This window comes from Delphinapterus leucas, chromosome 20, assembly GCF_059928025.1.
Source record: "Delphinapterus leucas isolate spDelLeu-1000000601 "Yukka" chromosome 20, BTC_Dleu_Yukka2, whole genome shotgun sequence".
Lineage (NCBI taxonomy): Eukaryota > Metazoa > Chordata > Mammalia > Artiodactyla > Monodontidae > Delphinapterus > Delphinapterus leucas.
This window is the reverse complement of record NC_143148.1, coordinates 12,817,149-12,829,393: the sequence shown is the minus strand read 5'-3', so window position 1 is coordinate 12,829,393 and position 12,245 is coordinate 12,817,149. Positions and strand designations below refer to the sequence as shown.

Genomic DNA, 12,245 nt, shown 5'->3' with positions numbered 1-12,245 from the left:
CTTTGTGTCCTGATTAGTTGCTCCTGGTGTGTCCTCTCACTGTATTTTGGAAATTTATTTTTTTAATTTTTTTTAACATCTTTATTGGGGTATAATTGCTTTACAGTGGTGTGTTAGTTTCTGCTTTATAACAAAGTGAATCAGTTATACATATGTTCCCATATCTCTTCCCTCTTGCTGTATTTTGGAAATTTTTAATAGCACTTATCCTACTTTATTTTTATGTTTTTTAAGTGAAACTTCAGACTTTATCTGGATTTCCCTAGTTTTTCCACCAATGTTCTTTTTCCTTTCCGGGATCCCAAGCAGGATGCCACATTGCATCTATTTTTATTTTTCCTAGCTTTATTGACATATAATTGACATATAACAATTGTATAAGTTTAAGGTATGTGATGTAACGATTCGATACATGCATATAGTACGAAATGATTACCACAATTAGGTTCGTTAGCACCTCTATCACCTCACATAATTACCATTTTTTTTGTTGTCCACTTAACCTCTTCAGAGGCCCTATCTCCAAATACAGTCATTTTGAGGTACTGAGGATTAGGGCTTCAACATATGAGTTTGGGGGTGGGGTGGGGGGAGACACAATCCAACCCGTAAGAAACATTCCTTAGTTTTAGGATATTAACAGTTCTTCAGTGTTTTCTGAATAAGAGAACTATCAGATTAATGAGTAATTGAATTTGCTGTCCATGAAAGCTAGGGACAGGGTATAATTAATTTAAAAAAGAATAGGTACAGTTAATTGTATGTAAACTAGCTCTCTGATTCAATGAGAGCAGGTGAGGCCTGGGGGCCCAGACACTTCCTCTTGGTTGCGCCATTCTTGAAGGAGAGACAGTGTGCCTTAAGTATATCCTTGCAGACCAAAACCAAGAAACATGACTCCAGAGAAGTAAAGAGAGCTCTAGACTCAGCACTTTTCCTGGGGTAAACTGCATAAAGCCTGGGTGTTAATGAACCATTTTCACAGGAGAAAAGTCCTGGGACTTAAGCAGAGGGAGAGGAAAGATCAGAGATCTATATAAAAAATTCTAGAACCTGAGGGCAAACCTTCAGTTGGTACTTTTTTAAAAAGCTCTCCATCTGAAAAAGATGGTGGGAATATATGTTTGTCTCCGCCTTTATGATGAGTAAATCAAGAGAAAAAGATTTCCCCTGAGAATTCCTAACAGTAAGTCCATATTCCTGTGGGTTTAAAGCCTAAATTTGTACTATCTGTGTAACCTGAAAGACCTCCAGACAAAATTTTAGAGTGGTCCCAAATTGGCTATTCCCATAGGTACATGGCATAAGCAAACACTAACTCTATCCAGGGAAATGCATTTTAAACCCAGGCTTTAAAGAATTTCCACAGATAAAATCCCAAGGAACATGAGTTCCACAAACTACACAAGCAGAAGCAATAAACCTCAGAACCATACTCAGAGTTGGTATAAATATTGAAATTATAAGGTACTGAATATAAAATAAATAAATGTTTAAAGAGACTGAAGATGGCGTTTAAAAAATACTGAAGGAAAAACAGAGTATCAAGATTGGCAAGGACGATTTGAACAAGAAAAACTAGAAATTACATATATGAAAACTTTTAAACCCAGTGGACATATTAAATAGATTATATCACAGCTGAAAGGAGAAGAAACTAGAACACATATGTACTTGAAGAAATTATACAGGGATTTCCCTGGTGGCACAGTGGTTAAGAATCCGCCTGCCAATGCAGGGGACATGGGTTCAAGCCCTGGTCCAGGAAGATCCCACATGCCGCGGAGCAACTAAGCCCATGCGCCACAAATACTGAGCCCGCGTGCCACAGCTACTGAAGCCCACACACATAGAACCCATGCTCCGCAACAAGAAAAGCCACCGCGATGAGAAGCCCGCGCACCACAACGAAGAGTAGCCCCTGCTTGCCACAACTACAGAAAGCCCTCATGCAGCAAAGAAGACCCAATGCAGCCAAAAATAAATAAATCAATTAATTAAAAAAAAGAAAGGAATTACACAGAGCACAGCCCAGGGAGAAAAAAGATGGACATTATAAACAATGGGTTAAGATATACTGGACAGAGTGGGAAGGTCCAACGTACATCTAATTCATGGTTTTAAATATTTATTTATTTATTTGGTTGCACTGGGTCTTAGTTGCGGCTCGCCAGCTCCTAAGTTGCAGCTCGCTGGCTCCTTAGTTGTGGCATGCGAACTCTTAGTTGCGGCACGCATGTGGGATCTAGTTCTCTGACCAGGGATCGAATCCAGGCCCCCTGCATTGGGAGCACAGAGTCTTAACAACGGTGCCACCAGGGAAGTCCCTAATTCATGGTTTAAAAACAAAAAAGATAATAGAAGGGAGAGAAGCATATATGAAGAGATCATATCTGGGAATTTTTCAGATTTGATGAAAGATTCTTCCTCAAATTCAGGAAACCCAATGAATCCCAGGCAGAACATATTTTAAAACATCCATGCTAGATATATAGTAAACTTTAGCACACTAAAGAGAAAATCATTAGACAAAGCCAAGGCATTACTTTTTATTTTTCAACAGCAATAATGGAAGCCAGAAGATAGTGGAATGAGACCCTCAAAGTGCTAAAATAAAATAACTGTCACACTAGAACTGTTTGTCCAGCAGAATGTCTTTCAAGAACAAAAACTAAAATTATTGTTTAGACAAACCAAAAACTAGGAATTGATTCCCAAGACACCCTCTTCAAAAGAACTTCTAAGAGATATACTTCAGGAAGAATAAAACTAATCCTAGAATGAAAGTCTGAAATACAAGAAGGAATGATAAGAAAAGAAAAAATAAACAACAAAAAAAGGTAAACATATCAAAACTCTATCAAAAGTACAGTAACAATGTCAAATTTAGGTGTTTAAAAAAGAACTAACATCTTGAAAAACTTATAAATGGAGAGGATTTTATTGAATACACAAGAAGATATTTTTAGAGTAAACACTAAAAGAACAGCAAGTAAGTGTAAAACTTGCAACTAGCACAGAGGGGAGAATGGAAATGTTGGGAGGAGACTCAATCCAAATGAATGCCGTAAGGAGAATGACAGAAAAAAGCAAAACAGGAATGGATAATATGACTGGAGGAATCCTGTATCTCCCCTGTTTGGAGAGCAGATGAGAGCATCTTTGCTCAAGATTAGGTGAAACATGATGTTTTATGGTTCTTAAATGGAAGTTCAAATATGTGTAGAAACATATGTACGGATGCTGAGTGGTCAAAAGGGTGGGTGAACTGTGTTGGTGACTAGTCCATTGTTTCTTAACCCAAACCCACCCTTTTGCACTCTGCTTTGCGGCTCTGAGGCCGCCAGCTCCCTACTTGGTTCTTTTGAGAGGAAGCACAAGAAAGAAAGACAAAAGGCTGGAAGGAGAAAGTACGTGCTTCTTTCTGTTTTGCTTCCCTTTCCTGTTAGCATCACCCCAGCAGTGGTTCTTCCCCCTGATGGCAGCAGCTGACTCCTGTCTTTTCCATACTCTCAGTCTCATTTTTCTCTCTCTGACATACAAAGACCAGCTGTCCCCTTGTCAGAGGCCTGGGTTCCAGCTCTACTGGAGTATTCCTTCAACCTTCTAGATTCTAATAACCCTATCATGATTTTAATAACTCTATTATGTTTACATAATAGTAGACAACTAGAAACCTATTCCCTTTGTTGCCCCAGTCCTAGGGGGTGAAAGCTGATTTCTGCATCTATTATCTGTGATTAATACAATATCCCCATTTTGTCATCTCAACATCTATTTCACTAACTCAACCAATTCCTTTTATTAAATTCTCTCTGTTAACGTAACTGGTTCACTTTCTGTTTTTAGTACTCTGTCTCCTGTAGCCATATGATTAATTTTTGGCCAGTGGGATATAAGCAGAAGTAAGGTGGGCAACTTCTGTGTCATGTCCTTAAAATGAAGCTAATTGTTCCATACTTCTTCATTCTGTCTTCTCACAGAGGGGAACACAGATTTGGTGACCCTAAGATGGCTTCAACCGTGTGAGTCAGGATGATGCTCAAAGCAGGGCAATAAGAAAGGTGGGACCTGATGACCTCTTGGGGTGAGGCCACCTACCTACTCTGGGATGTTTTGTGAAATAAATAAATGTCTTCTGAGGCACTGCATTCTGGACTCTCTTCATTATACCATAGTTATCCATCCCAGTGTAGATGGCTCTAAAAAACAAAAATACAGAAGCCTGGAAACTTAAATAATATAATACGAATAACTATTGAGTTAAAAACTAAAATATAAAAGAAATAAATCCTTATAACTGAATGGCAACAAAAGCACTACCAAAGCAATGATTCAAGGGTAATCTATTGCTTTGAATATTTCTTATCAAAAGATTGAAAACAAATGAAGGAAGCCTCATTTTAGGAACTTAAATATGAAACAACAGAGAAAAATCCAAAAAAAAAAAAGAAGAAAAAAATTTAAAGGCAGAAATTGACAAAGTAGAAAAATAGAGAAGATCAACAAAACCCGAAACTTGGCAACTTGAAATTCTAATAAGATAGAAATGCTTCAGGCAAGACTGATAGAAAAAAAGAAACATAAAATAAAAAACAAAATGCATAACTAAAAGGGGGGAAACTATAGATATAGATATTCTTAAATGATAAAATAAATTTTTGAACTACATAAACCAATACACTTGAAAACTGACAAAATGGACAAATTTCCACAAGAATAGAAAATGCCAATACTGAAACAAGTAACAGTAAACTTTGAAAAGACCAACAACAATTAAAGAACCTGAAATTTTAGTTAAAAGAAGCTCCAGAAGGTTTAACAGGGGAATTCTACCAAGCTTTCAAGGAAAAAGTAATACCTGCTGTATACAAATTATTACAGGGAGAAAAAGAAGAGAAATTCATTTTACAAAGCTGGTATATCCTTGATTCCTAAAGTGAATAGGGACAATTTAGGAAAAGAATATTAGAGGCCCATTTTACTTTCTAAGTGTAAATACAATTCCTAAATAAAATATTAGATACGCAAATACAATAATGTATGAAAAATAAAACATAATTGAGTAGGTTTTAATAAACATCAGAAAGTTAACAATGTAATGCACTACATTATGGAATAAAGGAGGAAAGTCATATGATCACCTCCATGGATTGAAAAAAACATTTAATAAAGTTCAACATCTATTTATGATAAAAGCTCTCAGAAAACTAGGGATAGAAAGGAACTTCCATAATTTGATAAGGACTATCTACTAAAAATCTACCACACACCACACAATTAAGACAGAATCTTGGGCTTCCCTGGTGGCGCAATGGTTAAGAATCCGCCTGCCAATGCAGGGGACACAGGTTCGAGCCCTGGTCTGGGAAGATCCCACATGCCGCGGAGCAACTAAGCCCGTGTGCCACAACTACTGAGCCTGCGCTCTAGAGCCCGCGAGCCATGACTACTGAGCCCATGCGCCACAACTATTGAGCCCGCATGCCACAACTACCGAAGCCCGTGCGCCTAGAGCCCGTGCTCTGCAACAAGAGAAGCCACCACAATGAGAAGCCCGTGCACGGTAAGGAAGAGTAGCCCCCGCTCACTGCAACTAGAGAGAAGCCCATGAGCCGCAACAAAGACCCAACGCAGCCAAAAATAAATAAATTAAAAAAAAAAAAAGACGGAACCTTAAGCTCATTCCTTTTAAGATCAGGAAGAACACAATCACTACTACTGTTCACTCCTAGGGGTCCTGACCATTGCAATAAGACATTATAAATACGTATATACGGAATGGGAGGGAGGATGACAATATTGTCATTATTTGGATGTGATTTGGTATTCCCTACAGAAACTCAAAACCATTAAAACTGTAAGTCAGCAAATTGGCCAAATAAAATATCAGACTGGAAAAATGAATAACATTCCTCTACATAATAGTAAACAACCAGAAACTCTAACAAAAAATAAGATTCCATTCAGAATAGTAACAAAAGTTTAAAAGTAATCTAGGAATTCACCTGTCAATCCACAAGATGTTTATGAAGAAAAAAAGTTTAGGGAATTCCCTGACGGTCCAGTGGTTAAGACTCCGCACTTTCACTGCCAAGGCCCAGGGTTCGATCCCTGGTTGGGGAACTAAGATCCCACAAGCCACGTAGCGTGGCCGAAAAAAAGAAAGAATTTAATGTTATTAAAGGAAACAAAAGAAATCTAGCAAATGGGGAGATGAACCATGTTCATGAATGTAACAATTTAGTATTATTAAGATGTTTCTTCTACCTAAATCAAGCTATAAATTCAATGCAAGCCCAAATTTCAGAAAGATTTTTTTTTAGAAACACAATAAATGGATTCAAAATTGCATGTGGAAGAATCAAGATCCACAAATAGATAAGAGTGGGCCCAAAAAAGAGGAATTTTCTGTATCAGATAAGATATACCCAAAAGCCAGAGTTAAAAAAAGACAAAAGTGGAATGGCACATAAGCAGACAAACGGATCAAAGCAACAGAACAGAGAGGAGAGAGAGAGACACGTGTACATAAGAAACCTTGAGCTATTTCAGAATAAGCATCCTAATCAGAAGGGAAAAGATGGATTGTTAAAGGACGGTACTGGGGAAACTGGGTCCTTATAAGGAGAAAGGAAAAGCTGGTTCCCTACCTCTCACCATAATACGAAGGTCAAATAAATGGATTAGAGACCTAAATATGAAAGATAAATCTATAAAGCTAGTATATTCATTTCATAGGGCTGCCAGAACAAGGTACCACAAACTGCGTGGCTTAACACAACAGAAACGTATTGTCTCACAGTTCTGGAGGCTACCAGTACAAAATCAAGGTGTCAGTGGGGCCATGCTCCCTCTGGAAGCTGTAGGGGAATCCTTCCTTGCCTCTTCTTAGCTTTTGGTGGTTTACTGGTAATCTTTGGAGTTCCTCAGCTTGCAGCTGCACTGCATAACTCCAATCTCAGCCTTCCTCATCACATGGTTTTCTCCCTCTCTGTGTTTGTCTTCAAGTGACTGTCTTCTTATAAGGACGTCAGTCATATCGGATTAGGGGCCCATCCTATGCCATTATGACCTCATCTTAATTTAACTAATTACATCTGCAACTACTCTGCTTCCAAATGAGAGCACATTCTGGAGTATGGGGGGGGGCGGTTAGGATTTCAACATATCTGTTTTTTGTTTTGTGTGTGTGTGTGGTACGCGGCCTCTCACTGTTGCGGCCTCCCGTTGCGGAGCACAGGCTCCGGACGCACAGGCTCAGCGGCCATGGCTCACGGGCCCAGCCGCTCCGCGGCATGCGGGATCTTCCGGGACCGGGGCACGAACCCGTGTCCCCTGCATCGGCAGGCGGACTCTCCACCACTGCGCCACCAGGGAAGCCCAACATATCTGTTTTTAAGAGAAACAGTTCAACCCAGAACAGCTAGTAGAAAAATACAGAATATTTTTATGACTTTGGAGTGAATAAAGTTGTTTAAACCAAGAAAATATAAACTATATAATGAGATGAATTTGACTATATTAAGATTAAAGATTTCTTCCAAAGACATGATTGAAAAAGTTAACTAATAAGTGACAAACCGGGAGAAGACATTTTCAGCTTCAAAAAAAAATGTGATTAATATCCAGAATATACAATAAAATCCTGCAAATATTTAGGAGTAGGAATCCCAATATAAAAATGGAGGGACGGGTCTTCCCTGGTGGTGCAGTGCTTGAGGGTCCGCCTGCCGATGCAGGGGACACGGGTTCGTGACCCGGTCCGGGAGGATCCCACGTGCCGTGGAGTGGCTGGGCCCGTGAGCCATGGCCGCTGAGCCCGCGCGCCCGGAGCCTGTGCTCCGCAACGGGAGAGGCCACAACGGTGAGAGGCCCGCGTACCGCAAAAAAAAAAAAAAAAAATGGAGGGACTTCCCTGACAGTCCAGTGGTTAAGACTCCATGCTCCCAATGCAGGGGGCACAGGTTCGATCCCTGGTTGGGGAAGATCCCACATGCCGTGTGGGGCGGGGCAAAAGATATGAATAGGCAATTAACATAAAAGGAAATCTAGCTAGCTAACAAGTCTGAAGAGATGCTCAACCTCCCTCAAAATCAGTTAGAAAATTACAACATATTTTAAATTCATCAGAGTGGTCAAAATTAAAAGGTCTGAGAGGAGCTAGTATTAGTAAAGACATATAGAATTTGGAACTATCATGCACCTTTGGTTAGCATAATGCAGTATGTATATCCTATGATCCAGCAATCCCAATCTTGGTATATAATCCAGAGAAACTCTCACACAAGTCCCAAAGGATATAAGTACAAGATTGTTGACTGAAGTATTGTTTGTAGTAGCAAAGAATTCAAGGCAATGTAGGTCTTCTTCATTAGTAGGTGAATAATTAAGGATGGTGAACTAATAAATTGGAGTGCTATGCAGCAAACAGACACAATTAACTAGATACACAAACAACACAGACTGCTCTTAAAACAATACTGAGCAAAAAAATGTAAAAATAGAAATGTACTTAGTATAATTTTTGTAAATTAAAAACATATACATATAGAAAGCACTATACATGTTTTAGAAATATAGACATATCCAAGAACCATAAATTAAACATAAATCAGAAAGTGTGTCTTTGAGGTGGAGGAAGAAATAAAAGTGGGAATGGGGATATGGAGAAAAAATAATATAAGAGGATAGCTTTACACAAACTATTGCTATAGTGTGTCAGAAATGAAGCAGTATGATAAAATCAACCCACAGAAAAAGAAAAAAAAAAGAAGAATGAATGAAAGAGAAGTACCAAGGAAATGTTATGAAAAAAGACACATTAAAAGCAAAAATCATTACGAAGGACAGCAAAGGATATTTCATATTGATAAAAGGAATAATTCACTGGTGTCATATTAATATCATAAACCCTTATGCACCTAACAACATAACTTCAAAATATATAAAGTAAAAACTGATAGAGCTAAAATGAGAAATGAACATATCCTCACTCATAATGGGAGACTTTATTACACCTTCCAGAAGCCAATAGATCAAACAGGAAAAAAAGGGGCTTCCCTGGTGGCGCAGTGGTTGAGAGTCCGCCTGCCGATGCAGGGGACACGGGTTCGTTCCCCCGTCCGGGAGGATCCCATATGCCGCGGAGCAGCTGGGCCCGCGAGCCATGGCCACTGGGCCTGTGTGTCCGGAGCCTGTGCTCCGCAACGGGAGAGGCCGCAGCGGTGAGAGGCCCGCGACCGCAAAAAAAAAAAAAACAAGATAAAAAAAAGGTAAGGATATAATAGTTAAGAATTAGATCATTAATAAACTTGTACAGTCAGACCTCTTATCCCAACAACTAGAATGTATATCCTTTAAAAACAGCACGCTTCCAAAACAAAACAAACAAATGCCACACACTAGGTCATAAAGGAAATCTCAACAAATTCCTAAGAATTTATGTCATTTGAAATACATTCATTAAATAAAATTAGAAATCAACTACAAAAGAGATAATCAAGGAAAAATCCATATACCTAGATATTAAAAACCACATTTCTAAATAATTTGGGGGTTAAGGGGAATTGAAATTACACTTTTTTTTGGAACTGAATGACAATGAAAGCACTACAAATCAAAACCTGGGTATACATAACAACAAAATAAATACTAAAATGCAAAAAAATGAGTCAACAATTGAGGAAGAAATTAATGAAATAAAATACCCCCCCTCAAAACAAATAAGTAGAAGAGATCGTCAATAGAACAAAAAGCTGGGAGTTTTTTAAACACCAATAAAACAATATTGAGCAAAAAATGTAAAAACAGAAATGTTTTTCTATTTAAATTTTTGGCAAATTTGATCCAGAAAAATAAGGGAAGGAACAAATAAGTATCAGGAAAGCCAAAAGAAATATAACTTCAGATCCATAGGATTCATAAGAAATAAAATGCATAAAGTTATACCAATGAATCTGAAATCCTAGATAAAATATTGTTCTAGGCAAATATAAATTACAAAAATTTATCTCAGGAGAAAGTAAGAAATCTGAATAAACCAATATCCACAGAAGAGGTTGAAATTATAACCAAAGACCTACCAAAAAGGCACCAAGCATGGATGATCTTACAGTCAAATTCCACCAAATGTTCAAAGAACAGATAACTCCAATATATCACAAACCATTCCAGACTGCAGGAAAAGGTAGGTGGTTCCCCCAAATCGTAAAACAGAGCTAGCATTTCCCTTATGTCATAACTGGGCAAGGACAGCGCGAGAAAGAAAACCATGAGACAGTCAATTCCATTCATGAAAACAAATGCACAACAACCCTAAAGAAAATGTTATTAAATCAAATCCAGCAATAGTGAAACAGAGGATGGTTCATCATTAACAGATTAAGGCAGAAAAGTCATCTGATCATATCAACAAATGCATAGAAAGCATTTGATAAAAGTCAATGCCTGCTTTTAAAAAAAATAAACTTCTCAGCAAATTAGGAATAAAATTTAGAAATCTACTAGAAATCTACTGAAAACATCATACTTAATGATGAAACCTTAGGGGCATTCCTTTAAAATGTCTAGAACAAGACAAGCATTGTCCATTATCACCACTGTCATTCAACATTGTATTGGAACCCTCAGCCAAAGGGTGAGGGGTGAGAAATGAGTTATAAAGATTGGAAAAACTAAACTGTCTCTTTTTCCCTGGACACCAGGGTCATCTAACTGGAACAGTATAGAGAATTATCTGTCAAGCTATTCTAGAACAAATAAGAGTGAGCTCAACAAGGCAGCCACATCCAAGTTCAGCATTAAAAACAGCAGTAACTGATTCGGAAAAAATAACAAAATCCCGGCCACAAGTAAATAAGTAAAAACAGTAAAATCCAGTGAGTGAACCAAAGAAAGCCATATAAGATATCCCAGGAAAAAAGTTATACCTGTCCAAGAACAGAAGACTCAATATTACAAAGTCATATTCTCCCCAAATTAATAATTTATTCATTATAATCCCAATCAAAATCCAAAGGACTTTTTTATGGATTTGACAAATGCTATTCCACTCTCCATTTCCATTATAGAGCCTACCAGGTTTAGAACCAAGCCGGGTCCCTCTCCTCACCTAAGTCTAGGCATCTGCTTGGAGACCACCTGTTCTGCTGCCCACCTTCTTTGACTTGAATCACCCCATAAACAATTGGTAAACAGAGTAAGGATGTCAGCATACCACAGCCATGTTGGTTAATATGCAATTTTCTCTAGGAAGTTAACATTTTGAAGCAATCAAGGGCAAGGTTTCTCACAGGCAAAGAGGAAGCCTTAGTGATAAAAGAAGATCTTAAGGGGAAAAGCTGCAACTCTATAGAAATGTCTTCCTTTAGATCCACCGTGGATCGTTTAGTGATTTCAAAGACCCGTTGCTTGCTACAAGGGTATGGTATGTGGCAAAGCTGTGAAAGCAGATGAAGAAACTGCAACGATATTTTCCCACATTAAAATAACAGATTAATGAGGAAGACTACACCTTGGATCAGATTTTTAATTTTGAAGAAAATGGTCTCCATTAGAAGTTAATATCTCCAGCCGGCATCTCTGTGAAGGAAGTACAAGCCCCAGCCTTTAAGACTGCAAAGAAGGCACTTAAAGTATTGATTGCTAAGCACAAATACCCCGTGTATATTTAACTGTGCTAGTATTTCTATTAGAATTGTTATTGGGACTTCCCTGGTGGTGCTGTGGATAAGACTCTGCGCTCCCAGTGCTGGGGGCCTCGGTTCCATTCCTGGTCAGGGAACTAGATCTCACATGCATGCCTTAACTAAGGAGCCCACGTGTGGCAACTAAGACCGGGTGCAACTAAACAAATATTAAAAAATAAATAAGTAAACGTTATTGGTTTTGTAGCACTCTGATTACTAAGTTGCATACGTTTTGAGCAATCTGTCCCTAATTCTATTTTTCCCATAAAGCCTTGTCATTTTTAGTGCACTGTTTTGCAGAACTACAGGTTTTTCAGGAAAGCATGTATCAGGTTATAGCAGAAACGCCTGTACTCAGAATGAAGCGGGGCCTCTCTTCCAACAAGCATTCTTGAGAGGTCCAGAGTTTCCCTCACAGGAGAGCAGGTACCCACTTCCCTGAGCGCGGAACAATTTCCCAGGATACTGTGGGGCAGTTCTCTGGAGTCTGGGCACCAGAGCCCATCAAAGTTCCCCTCTTCTCTCCTCCCGCCAGACCCCCAGACCACTAAGGAG

At 38.6% G+C, this 12,245-nt stretch overlaps 1 protein-coding gene across 1 annotated transcript in view; it reads right to left on the bottom strand.

Annotated features, from left to right (window-relative positions):
• The window catches only part of FCGBP (Fc gamma binding protein), a 143,083-nt gene that overhangs the window by 129,489 nt on the left and 1,349 nt on the right, over nucleotides 1-12,245 (bottom strand). The gene's annotated exons all lie outside the window — the stretch shown is intronic.